The sequence below is a fragment of the Pseudochaenichthys georgianus genome, chromosome 20 (genome assembly GCF_902827115.2).
Source record: "Pseudochaenichthys georgianus chromosome 20, fPseGeo1.2, whole genome shotgun sequence".
Taxonomy (NCBI): domain Eukaryota; kingdom Metazoa; phylum Chordata; class Actinopteri; order Perciformes; family Channichthyidae; genus Pseudochaenichthys; species Pseudochaenichthys georgianus.
In genome coordinates, this window is record NC_047522.1 from 4,411,528 (window position 1) to 4,425,060 (window position 13,533).

A 13,533-nucleotide genomic window follows, 5' to 3' on the forward strand; every position below is an offset into this window, starting at 1 on the left:
TGAGACGTGTCAACCATGACAGTCCCTCAACACCCAGAGCCTTCAGCATTTCCGGGCGGATCTCATCCACCCCCGGGGCTTTGCCACTGTGGAGTTGTTTGACGACCTCAGTGACCTCCCCCCGGGAGATTGGCGTTGATCCCCCGTCATACTCCAGCTCTGCCTCTAACATAGAGGGCGGAGTTGTCGGGTTCAGGAGTTCCTCAAAGTGTTCCTTCCAACGTCCCAACACTCCATCAGTTGAGGTCAACAACGTCCCATCCTTACTGTACACAGCTTGGATGGTTCCCTGCTTCCCCCTCCTGAGGTGTCGGACAGTTTTCCAGAACAACTTTGGTGCCGCCCGAAAGTCCTTCTCCATGTCTTCTCCGAACTTCTCCCACACCCGCTGCTTTGCCTCGGCCACGGATGAGGCTGCTGCCCTTCGGGCCTGTCGGTACCTTGCAACTGCTTCGGGAGTCCCCCGGGATAACAAATCCCTGAAGGCCTCCTTCTTCAGTCGGACGGCTTCCCTGACCACCGGTGTCCACCAGGAGGTTCGAGGGTTACCGCCCCTTGAGGCACCTAAGACCTTGAGACCACAGCTCCCCACCGCGGCTTCGGCAATAGAGGCTTTGAACACCGACCACTCTGGTTCAATGTCCCCAACCTCCACAGGAATGCCCGAAAAGCTCCGCCGGAGGTGTGAGTTGAAGGCCTCCTGAACTTGGGCCTCCTCCAGACGTTCCCAGTTCACCCGAACTACACGTTTGGGCTTACCAGGTCTATCCAGAGGCTTCCCCCGCCACTCGACCCAACTCACCACCAGATGGTGATCAGTTGACAACTCCGCCCCTCTCTTTACCCGAGTGTCCAAAACATACGGCCTCAGGTCCGATGATACGATAACGAAATCGATCATGGACCTTCTGCCTAGGGTGCTCTGGTACCACGTACACTTATGAGCATCCTTATGTTCGAACATGGTGTTTGTTATGGCCAATCCATGACTAGCACAGAAGTCCAGTAACAAACCACCACTCCGGTTCAGATCAGGGGGGCCGTTCCTCCCAATCACGCCCCTCCAAGTGTCTCCATCATTGCCCACATGTGCGTTGAAGTCTCCCAGCAAGACTAAGGAGTCCCCTTCAGGAGCCCCATACAGGACTCTTTCCAGGGTCTCCAAGAAGGCCGAATACTCTGAACTGCTGTTGGGTGCATAAGCACACACAACAGTCAGAGTTTTCCCCCCCATAACCCGTGTTTAAATACGATTTGTTAAAACATTGTACAGCAAACTGAAAATAAGAAACAACAATGTTTTAACAAATCGTATTCAATAATGTGATGACAGAACTGCAAACAGAATAGCTGAAACTTTAACAAAATAAATAACTCAGTTACCTCTAATCATTAACCCATGTTTGTATCATTGAGTTAACTTTGTGTGTTGCTGCTAGCATACATAACACCTGACGTGGAAACGTTACTCGTGCATGGAGCTACAGAGCTACTAGAAAGACAGTCCGGTGCATTCCTCCATCTGAATGTGGAGCACTTTTGCTAAATGTTTAGACAAATAGCTCGTGTTACCGCCCTTACATGCTAAACTCTTTTTGCACTATTGGCAACAAGCATTTTCCACCTCAAGACAAAGCCCCCAGGAAGTGCGCCGGACTCTGAGGAAAATATTCGTTGTGTCCAAACGGCGGTACTACAATTTCCTTATCAGTCTGTGACATCGACCGGCCCAGAAATACTTTTTCCCATTGACTAACATGGGGAAAGAGACGTCTGTAAATCGGTGGATAATTTTTTTGAAACTAAATAAACTACCCAGTATGAACTATTGTATAGCCCTAGAATCATTAAGTCCTTAAAGCTGTAAAATGCACTAAAAGCCGAATCTAGATTTATTCTCTCTCTCCATTCATTCTAGTGAGTCGAGAGTGTGTGCTCGGGGCTTAAGGGGTGCTTAGTTCTCTCCGCCATGTGTTTGTGTACGCACGCGCGTGTGTGTGTTGCATGCATGTAGCAGGTTCTGTGTGTAAACTGCCCCACCCCCTCGCACACCGACAGGGGAGAGAGATCTCTCGTCTGGATTGGAAAGATCGAAAATAAATCATAGACACACTTTGTAGTCTTATTGCATATTAGAAACGGAGTTGGCAACAGTAAGACTGCGATATAATGTTTATGTAGATATAATACATATGACATCTATTTTTTAAATGTCTCCAGCACCGATAAAAAGATCGATAACGTTGGACGTTAACGGTACCACGGTCTTTCATAATTCAGCCCCGGGGCCCATTTAATACCAGGGCTCGGTACCCATCCCTAGTTTTAATTATTACATCATCAATATTACATTTCAAATAACCAAGAACTTGGTGTCTCACAAAGCGCAAGTGGCTAGTGCTGCTAAGAACATACCTGGTGATGGTGATGATGGTGGCTCTTCGCTGCAGGATCTGGTCCATGTCCTCCTGAAATTACATTCCAAAAGCTAAATTCAAACTCAACACCATAAATAACTGGGTACCAAAGTGCTTTACCTGATCGGACACGTTCCACACGGAGCAGCAACCATCCGGCTGGCCATATGCTGCATATCATCTCCTCCCTCTCCACTGTTTCCAGTAGATCTCTACTGCCTGTCCAATAAAACTGAAATGCCCCAAAACAATCATATTTAAAAAGTTAAAAACAATAACTTGCTTTTGGCATTCAAATGTATTATAATCTCACCTTTTTCCTGGATGTCAGGAAGGCGTTCCCTTCAAGTCCGCAACCAGTCATAGGAGTTCAAATGCAAAGCCTGAAAGATGACAAGAGCGGGAGACTTACATGTTACAAGATAAGTAATACCAGAGCAGTGTTTAGGACATGCAGAGAACAGATCAAATCCCCTGACAGGCTCACACACTTTGGTGATGTCCTCATCTGATAATGATGTTTCATTTTTAGCAGCAAAGTAACATTACTCAAGGTATATGTTGGACCCAACTCATGTACAGTATGTTTTGAATCTCCTCAACAATGGTCTGTATAGTTGAGTAGAAACAAACTGTCCCTGCAGTTTCAGGTAGATTAACAAAGAAAAGTTTGCAATGAAGCACAAAACCCCTCTTTGTATTAAGCTAGCTGCCTGGTGGAGTTAGCTAACGTTAGCTAACTTCATGTCCAACACAAAACCTCTAACGTGCATTACATTGACGATTTTAAACACAACTTAACTCTCTCAACTTGTAAAATAACGTTAATTTAACATACCCTTAAATAACTACATCACGTTTTTCAGGGGCAACACAAACTGCAGAAAACGTTAGCTGCTAAGACAGCTAGCTCGTAACGATAGCCTCCTAGCAAACGTAAGATTACGTTAACATTAACTTAACGTTGTAAGAAAGCAAAACGAACCTTCGAGACATATTTTACTCTCAGACTGGGTGTAATTGTGTAGCGTTGCTTACCTCCATTAGGACTTTTAGCTGTTTCCCAGTAGAGACTAGAGAGAGCTGTCAGAGTGGTTGCTCTCAGAAGAGCAGCATTGGGCGGACCAGATAAGACCAGAGCAGACCAGATAAGAACCAGTTAAGTCTTGGAGCCCACCGATGTATTCCATGTTGTTATTTTCATTTAGTAGTTTGCCTTATAGTCCTTCTCCTCCATTTTCTTGCTCTTCTCGAGTAGTCAGTGTGGTGCTGTTGCTTTGGTCTGGGTCTCTGGACCTGTGAGCTAACCACGCCCCGTTCATTTGCATATAACGAATGGAAATGTCTGATCATGAAATACAAGTCACATGAAATAAGCCATTATGAAATACGAGTCTCTTGAAATAAAGAAACGCGTCATTATGAAATACAAGTAATCTGAAATAAATAAATATGTCATTATGAAATACGAGTCTCTTGAAATAAATAAATGTGTCATTATGAAATACAAGTCTCTTGAAATAAATAAATGTGTCATTATGAAATACAAGTCTCTTGAAATAAATAAATGTGTCATTATGAAATAAAAGTCCCATGAAATAAATAAATGTGTATTTAAATGTACATGTATACATATTTATTGCCTAATTTATTTATTTTATAATTTATTTCATAGGCATATTTATATATATATATGTATTTATTTAATTATTTATGTATATATTTATTTATTTAATATTGGCTTAAATGGCATTCCATAGCTGGCGGGTCCGCGAATGTCCGTCGAATATCCAACCTAAAACTAAATTCACCGCGGTGCGCTGGGTGTAGTGCTGCGTACCGGTACGCCGAACCGGTACTGGACTTGTAAAAAGTTTCGGTTCAAGTCCGGTTAAAACCGGAACGTCGGGAACCGGTACTTGGACTCGCAAAAAGACTAGCATTTACGTATATTCTGGTGTCTGTTGTTATTTAAACATTCCCTGATAAACGTTATTCAGCGTCAATAAATGAGTGCTAATCCCAGTGTGCTCAGTGTACAACATCACATGTCATTTCACCTTCGATTCACAGTTTGAAAACGTAGCATTTCGCCACATGCTAATGCTAACCGGAAGTGAAGAATTTTCAGAATAAAAGTATTAAGTTAATAGTGTGAACTTTCGGTGTTTTCAGAATAAAACTGATTTAAATTAAATAGTGTATTTAATTCAAAATTACGCCATATCAACATTGATTTTAATTTCTAACAGTGTGTATGTACTGTATGTACTGTATAATGTACACATGTAGAGTTGTAGAAAATACATGGTGTACTGTCAGACAGTACAGTACACTCTGACTGTACAGTCACTACAGTGTATACTGTATAGTAGGTGTGTAACAGTGTAATGCGTATAGTCTACTCTACACTCTACCTTTCAGCAACGCTTTAGGGATTTAGGCTCAGTCAGCTCAGGGACTGTTTGGTAAATGAAATAAATGTTTGAACTTTGTAGTAGTTCACTGCTGTCATAAGTCATTTGTAGACTAAGTGGCAAAAAGTGTTTTTTTTACATTTGTACTTTGTAGAGAAATGTAGATACAAGTTGGAAGGGAGCACAATAAACCTCACGAGTTTGAATTTGAGTTGATTATGAGTTAATTTTCAATTGATAATTAGCTCACAATAAGTTCACTTTAGTTACTCACACAACTTGACACAAGCCATGGGTTCAGGTCCGGACTTATAAGTCCGGACCTGCACCTGAACCTCTGGACTTGAGTCCGGACCTGAACCTGAATGTGAGTCCAGGTACGCAGCACTAGCTGGGTGGCATATAAAAGCAATCATTGCAAAGAAATTAAACGTCCCACATTTAGCTAATGCCAGCATTGCTTAATAACAAGCAATGACATGCTCCGCCCGGTGAGGGCTGACACTGGAGGCCTACGCTTTTATTCTGTAAATGAACATAATGTAGTTTTCTGACCAGATTTCTTGTTCTAATTATCTCTCTTTCAAAGAAACACACTTCATTGCCGTCTTTTCTAGCGTCTAAGGTTAGCAGAACTGTGAGTGATGTTTTGCGTCTGTTCAGTTTCATCAGACAGCCTAGCTAATACAACGGCTCCGTGTTCCTGCCAGGTTCAAGAAACACAGATAAGAGTCCAGCAACAACAAACACCTTCCTCAGTCAACCTCAGGACAAACAATAGCCAGATAGGACGCGGAGTACGGCCTGTCATCGGCCAGTGGCCACCAGCGGCAACAGAGCATGTTGTCGTCTAGATTCCTGAACCGTGGAGGAATGTCTGGCTTCACTGCCAACCACATACCTTCTCAATGTCTTTGATTTCCCCTGTTTTCTGTACCAGGCAGGTCTTTTTCCAATGTTATCTCTCTTTGGCTGGTGCCATTTCAATAATGCTAGCTCCTGTGCTAACTCTTGAACAGAGTTTCTTACAGCAGCCTTTGCCTCAACTACATTTTCCAGCTAATGGCTAACTTGATAGCAAACCTACTTTTAGCTAGCAGATTAAAACAATGTTAGCATTCGTTTGGAGTGGTCCAATATTAAACCAATTTAAGCTCTGGTTTTGGTTTCCACCGATTCCTGCGTTAAATATGCTGTTTTTCCGCTCAAAACAGCTACCTCTAGTGGCTGGAAATACTACAATGAGGTTAGTAAGACTAAACCAAAACAGTACATTTGTTGGACACGCCGTACAAATTGAAATAATTAATCTGCTCACTAGATATCGAGTTTGAACAAGCTCAGGAGATTTAGCTCCAGTAAATGTGTACTTGACTTCATTACTGAACTTCCTGCCAACTCAATGCACTCTAGATTTACATCTTCCTCCCTTGAAAATGTTCCTGTTGTGAAATGAGCGGTATGATTAACTGTCTATGAAAAAAAGACTTTGCTTTGAGCTCTTTGATTAGGTATTTAGAACTCATTGTCTGGGTATTGATTTATGAAAATAAGTCATGGAACAGAGTGGAAAGGTAAGCAATATAAAGGATGATTCAAGGCCTTGGTGATTGAGGAAACAGATATGTTGCAGTATTGAATGTATTTAATTAAAAACTTAAACGTTTGTTCCCTTCAGCCTATGGAAAGAAATGAAATTCAAGAAATTCTCTTTCCAATACAAATGTTCAATGCAAAATGTGTCACTGTATTCCATGCCTCTTTTGAGCCTCACATTTCAACATAGCCTACTTAAGATCTAATGACATCATGTCTTTCAAAATGATTGTTACTATAGACAAAGTAAATGTGAATTGGCTATAAATGTAATTATCCTTTTCTTCCAGTATAAACAGAAGCTTTTTGGATTCCTTCCAGCTCATGATAAATGATCTCAAGAACAAGATTATCCCTGGACGTTTTTCGGTATGAAAATCAAAGTGCAATGGGAGAAAAAGACAAGCTCCCCAAGTAGAGCACATTTCACAAAGCTAAGCAAGCAGAACGCTCTTTAAAAAAATACTTTTGTCCAAATCTCAGTTGGACCCATGACAGTGGAATTTCTCCCCTGTTGTTCTCAGAACAGGCCCTCTGCGCTCACTGAATGATCTCACAATGAGATCTCCAAGGAGCATCTAATATCCCACCTACCTCAGCCCCTGAAACCCAATAAATCAATCAGTTGTGCTTTACAAGCCTGTGCGCATGTTACCCGTTCAGGAAATAGAGGATCCCTGCTGTGAATCGCTGCTAAAAACCCATCCTGACTGACAGAACAATGAGGCAGGCGGGAGATGAAGGAACAAGGTGCACACTCGTTTGTGCTTCTCTGGATGGGATTTCGTGTCTGCGTGTGTTTATAGCAGCTCCAGTCCACGAACCCCCTTTGAATAAGAGTCAGTCTCTGATCCTGGCTTTCTCCAGGGAGGCCGGGGCTCTTGGCAGAGGAATGCATGGGAGTGGGCTCCATCAACAAAAGGCAACTCTCTTTCAGGGCCCCGGGATGGCCCTGGGCTTTACTTTTCATCGTTTCCCTCCCCTGTCTCTCCAAACCCAAGTGGGCTGCTGCTTTTGCTACTGCTGCTGCTTCGTTTCAAACGTAATGGCTTTACCTTGAGGCCGAGGCAGAACACATAGTCCAGAGCCAAAACGATGACCTGCTGCATGCCCATGTTAAGCACTGGGTGTCATGACATCTTGTTAGAGCACAGTGTGTTTTTGTCTGTCCTTCAGCAGATAATGCTGATATTTAAAGGAAAACTTCACACACAATAGGACCATTTGTTGTTAAACACAGGACCTTTTTTCGTATAATTCATCAATACTTTTCTTGGGGGACAGCTAAAAAATAATTCAAAGTAAAATGCGGTCCGCAACTTATAGATCGAAGGCCGCACTTCACCACTGCTGCTCTGAGGTTAGCTGTTTCCCCGCTTCCAGTCTCCATTATAAAATAAGACAAAGCATTTCTGGCTTTAGTTCCAAATTGAACACGAAGACTTTAGAATTGCTTATAAAGTTGGAGAAAGACACCGTTTTACACCAGCTATCCACTTTTTTTGTGTGACTCTCAAGTCTTTGCGTCTCTCATACATTCAAACTTGAACTCATTGCTCTGCAGTGTTGTTGAGGTCTAGCAGATGTTTGCCTGAAGGAAAACTAAGCTTTTTCACAGCTATGGTATGGGGAGAAGAGTAAGGAAGGCCGGGGGATTAACACAAAAGGAGAAGAGAAGAAAAACACATCTGAAGAGGGAATGGAAGCAATGACAAGAGAAAGATAAACTGAAAACGGGGAGGGAGACACAGAGGAACAACAGGGGAGAAGGAAGTCAAAGATGAGATGGGGGGGGGAAGACAGAGGAGGGAACACTGCTCCCTGGACTGCATATCAAAGCAGGCGGTGAGCAGCAGCTCCAGACCGGTCCTCCCAGCACCTGCTGCTGCCCCACAGCCAAGTCAAACACATTATTCCAGCTGACTCACTGCTTAATGGCTTCTGTGGAGGGACCTTCCCCGGGTCCATGACTGCCTCTGCAGACGCTCAGGGGTGAAGGCTGCTCTGACACACAGCCACACTCAAAGGCTTCCTAATACTGTCCCTGCCTACACAGGATGACACATCCAGGGGAGCACACACACAGGCACAACTTTCCTACGTGCGATCCATCCCATCATCTTTATTGCACATCTGTCTGAGGGTGGATACATTCACACACCTGTCATAAGCATAAGGTCGCTTGAAGTACCCAAGGACTGATTAAGCATGCATGTAATAAAAGACAATTACAATCAAACATAAACACCTGGTTCACGCATTGTGCCCCTCTTTGCCCACTCTAACGCTGTTGGGGACCTGAGTCAATATGGAGCAGAGGACAAATCATTCTTAGAAAAACAGTAAACATCTGTTTTGTGACTTGGCCACCTCTCACTGGCAAAGTCAGCCTCACCTCAACAAGGCTGGGCCCCTTTTACATTTTCCATGAAAGCAAGTGGGAGTACCAGTAAGTGGGTGACAGCATTTCTTCTTCTTTTTTTAAACGGGGGAAAATAAAAACAAACCTTGTTGCAATGAAGGCAGGTACTGGGGCACACTTAACGTGTCTTGCAGCATGTCCAAAAAGAATAAAACCATCCACAGTCATTATATACGGCTTTTACTCAGAATAAGTGAAGCCTCATTAGTTATCGATGACATTTACGGCTCACTTCACATGAAATACTGTCTGCTGAAATATCACTTTAGCTTCAAGCCTTCGTGGCAGCCGCTTGATTTGTGGGTTGTGAAGGATATTTAGATGCACCACACATGTGAGAGCAACCTAGCATGTTCTTTTCTTCAGCACAAACAGTATGTCATCCTCTATTGATCTCCGTGTGGAAACTCGGTTTTCTATTTCAGAGGCTGGGCCCGGCTACAAAGCGTCACCTACAGTATGGGGCTGGTAGCATTTCATGTCTTGCTGAAGGACACTTCAGAAGAGTGGATGCTTTCCAATACGTGGGCTTCAAGGAGATCTATTTTATTATTTTTAACACGAAATTGATATGTCTAGCATGTAGCACAATAATGCTAAGGGTGATATATATTGCAACCCTTTTTAAAACTGGATTATAAGTGATTTAAAACATGTGAAACATCAATCTGTGTTTAATTCCTTTTAATGATGGTTAACATTCAAAAACATAACACCTTTCCAATGACTCATTCGGCAGCTTTATTATACCATTCAGCTAAAAATGTTCAACCAAGGCACCAATGTTCATGACAGACGGAAGTGGCTGGTCTGTGGAAACACGTGGAGGTCAATGAGTCCACCGCTCCTCTCCCGTCCTCTTCGTTCGCTTTCTACTTCTACCTCTCTCTGCGCCACCTCAACCCCCTCACAATCTGGCCTGTATATTCTGATGGCTTTCCCAGCAGGAAGTGGGGCTTTAAGCGAAGGCTCTGGACCAAGAAGTGTCTATGTGTGTGTCGGGGTGGGTCCTCTCGACACCTGTTGCACGAGAAGTCGTTCAAAGCTGGGTTTCTATGAGGAATTAAAGGTTTTCCCTTGGTGAGCCTGCAGATGGGTCGTTTGTTTGCCGTTTAGCCTGTTAGCATGCTAACATTTGGAATTAGCACTAAAGTCATATATTTAACCATAGAACACACGTTTCTTTAATCCATGTAATGCTGCTGTTTTAAGGAAAATACCTACAGTTTGAAATGTCGATCCTTTTGAACTTTATACAATTTATGGCCATTCCTGCGTTGATTCAATTTCATGAGGTTTGAAGCCAACGGTCATTCTTGCATGAGGTTGTTTTTTTCTCAAACAGCAGCGATTTCCCGTCGCACCTGTCAATAAAAAGTCCATCCAACCTGTTTACAGCAGGTGAACTCCAGCTGTGGGAAAGCAGCAGACCCTGTAAGTTCAGCTCTGGTGGAAACTGATGGCAGTTCCAATACTGTTGATACCTCAGGAGACCTGGCACAGCTTTAGTCATACGCCTGGATCCAGCAGAGAGCAGTAGAGCATAAAAACACTTGGGATACAGTGAGAGTCGTCATGGTAATCCACAACCACAATAATCGTTTCTTTCATCCTCTTCTTTCCTTTATCTGATTTCTCACTTTATCCTATTAAGATTTAGCACTTTCTTTCTTTATTTCCATCATTTTCTTTGTACTCCTTCTCTCCTCTCCTACTTCCTCTCCCTCTATTAGCTACCTCAGATGAAAGGACACGAGATTTTACGACTTCCATCCCCGAAGGTATGTTCCTGGGATTGCTCCAATCATGTGGGAGAGTCCTTTCCCAGGTTTTTTTTCCCAGCACAGGTGCCTGCCGCAGTGGCTTTAGTAAGCTGTCTGCAAATGACATTGGTTCTCCTCTGTTGGTCACATCCTGTGTCCCGGATATGATACTGCCATGAGTCTCAGAGTTCCTAATGGAAACACGTCTGGCTTTGGATTGCACGATGTCCTTTTGTGGGAAGACTGTGCTGAAAACAGCTCTATACTGTAGAAAGAGTGTCCAACAAGGTAATCCCCTTATGGGTACATGACAGAATTAGATTTGGTCAGAAATAGCCTCTGAAATATTCCAGAAAGTTTTCTCTTGGAGGTTTTCTCAGTGTTTTCCTTGGCAGTTCCAAAAAGCAGACCCAATTTGAAATAGATACTGTTTCTGAGAAATATAGTCTACAGCTTTTAGAGAAGACGGTTTCTAAAATGTATATCAATGTTATGATGATAACTTTCTTTATGAGGATTTTTATGTTCACCTGTGGCAGTATTGTGAGAGTGAATACATTTGTCAGGGCATCATTTGAGCAACCATGCAACAATTTTGGAAATATGCTAATCTGTCATCTGACCAGGAGTTAAGCTGGAAGAGAATAAGAGACAGCTTGACACAGAGTCATTTTTACACCACCTATTTGTATAGAAGTACAAAGAATCTCAACAATTAAATATCATTGAAACAACTTTCACTACAATGTGTTTTTCTTTGATTGAAACACGCTTTCATTTAGTAAATGTACTTATTTAGAGATATCTATATAGACCATAGAGTCACCTCATGAAAAGTCTTGGCAGCCTGCTAAGATGTATTGCTCACTCTGTAGTTAGTGGCCTAGAACAATATCTAACTATAGCATGGCCTGTTTCTTAATTCACACACATTGCTTTTCTCTGTCTCTCAGCTTTCACTTTCACACATTTGCCACCTGCCGGCTCTTACACTCTCAGCCACTAGCTATTAAAAAAATAAACATAATATTCTCGGGTCCCCAGGGTCCATTAATCTTTATTTTTCCTATTACACCATGCTATACCCGGCCTGGCAAGGTGCCTGACCCTCAACAATGGGTAACCAGTAGACACCCACAAATATGCAGCCCCCACTTCGACAGGCAAAATGTAAAAATGTGTCCGCAGCAATCTTGTCATATTCACCACAGCTATATGACATGTTGAGATTAAATAGTGATGTGTGGTTATTGGCTTGCCATGGTAACAATAGAGCCCCTTTGGGAAGGGTCGGGCCTGTGTGTAGATGTTATTTATCATGTGCAAAAGTCAAGCAAAATAATCTCATATATCATTTTTCACCTCCTTGAATGTTGGAATGTGAGAGAGTACAGGAGAGTGCAGCGAGAGCTGAGGGTCACGATGTCAAGGCCGTTTTTTGATATAATCGCTCAAATTAATTTGTGTGGGTAGGAGTTCTTGTACTGCTGACTTTCTTGTCAGCACATTGGACTAAATCAGAGCAGGAATATGATCGTAGCAATCATAACAGTTCAGACAAGAATACCTTTGATGTGAAAAGGAAAAGGTTCAAGAAGGCAGAACTCCCTCTCTGCTCTTTCCCTCAGTGGCACCGGGTTGAACTATTTTTGAAAGAGTAGACATTTTATGTGGTTTCGTGCAATATATTTCTTTGAAAACGTTCTGACCCTCTTAAAATTGCATATTGTAATTTATCAAACTGATTATATAAACAAGATAGGCCTATAACTTTTACATTTTTAATCTTTAGGCGTGCTGTTGACAGCTAGCTCTTTTCCCCTTTCATGCTTAGCTACGGTTTTTAGCATAAGAGTGGTATTATTTTCTCAATGAACTCTCTGTAACAAAATGAAGAAGCATACTTTGCAAAATGTCACAATAAACAAACACACAATGGACCAAATTGCCTTAGTTATTGTGCATATATGCTATAGAGAGGCCAAACAAGTTTGTACTGCTTTATTTTTCATGCCCTGGAAGGGAGGTCATGGCCAAAAGGTAACCATTTCAATAAAATACATTTAGGTTTTTACAACTGAAGGTTAAAGACCGGCTCTTTCCACCCTTAAGGTCAATGTAGCCTCATCTATCTCTGTGAGGGAGTCTTTTAGAAGTATATTGCTTCCTCAACCAATGTTTGCACAATGCTTGTTTAACAGGGGAATTCAATTGTTGTTGAGGGAAAAGCCGGACAATCTACCGACACATGTTGCCTTAAAAGTACCAAAACAAACACACATTTACACACCGATAACTTCATAAATATCTCTGCTTAAACATCTGACTTCAGTTCCTGACTTCGCATGGTAGGATCCTTTTCCATCAACTTCTGACATATAGACATTCAAGAAGTCCTGGTTTTCTGAAAGAGATGTGATAGTCTGGGAAAGAGTTAGTGCGCTGTGGGCAACACTTCTGTCTGTTTCCATGCTGTAACCTCTTCCCTTTCTCGTCCCACTCTTCCTGTTGTGCAGATGAAAAGAAAAAGGGCAATGATTAAAGAGAAATACTGTACATATGAAGGCTGTCTAAATACAGTTTCATGAAACCATGACTGTGTTATAAGTAAGAGGAAAAGAGGAGTGAGGACTTGCCAAAAAGCTGTCAATCCATGAAACTCCAGGTACTTGCTGCTCTGGGAACAGACACACACTCATAGTGGGAATAGATGCATGATTTATACAGTATAAACTGTCGCCATTACGAGAGGCAACAGCCCCCACGAGAGGCACTATTTATCCAGTGTAATAAATTGGATTAATTATATTTGCCTTAAAATGTTCTCACTCTCAAGCTTCGTTTCCACTGTTGAGGAGGCAACTCTGACTCACATCTTACCAAAGGTGTAGAAAACACATTATTTGTCGTCTGAGCAA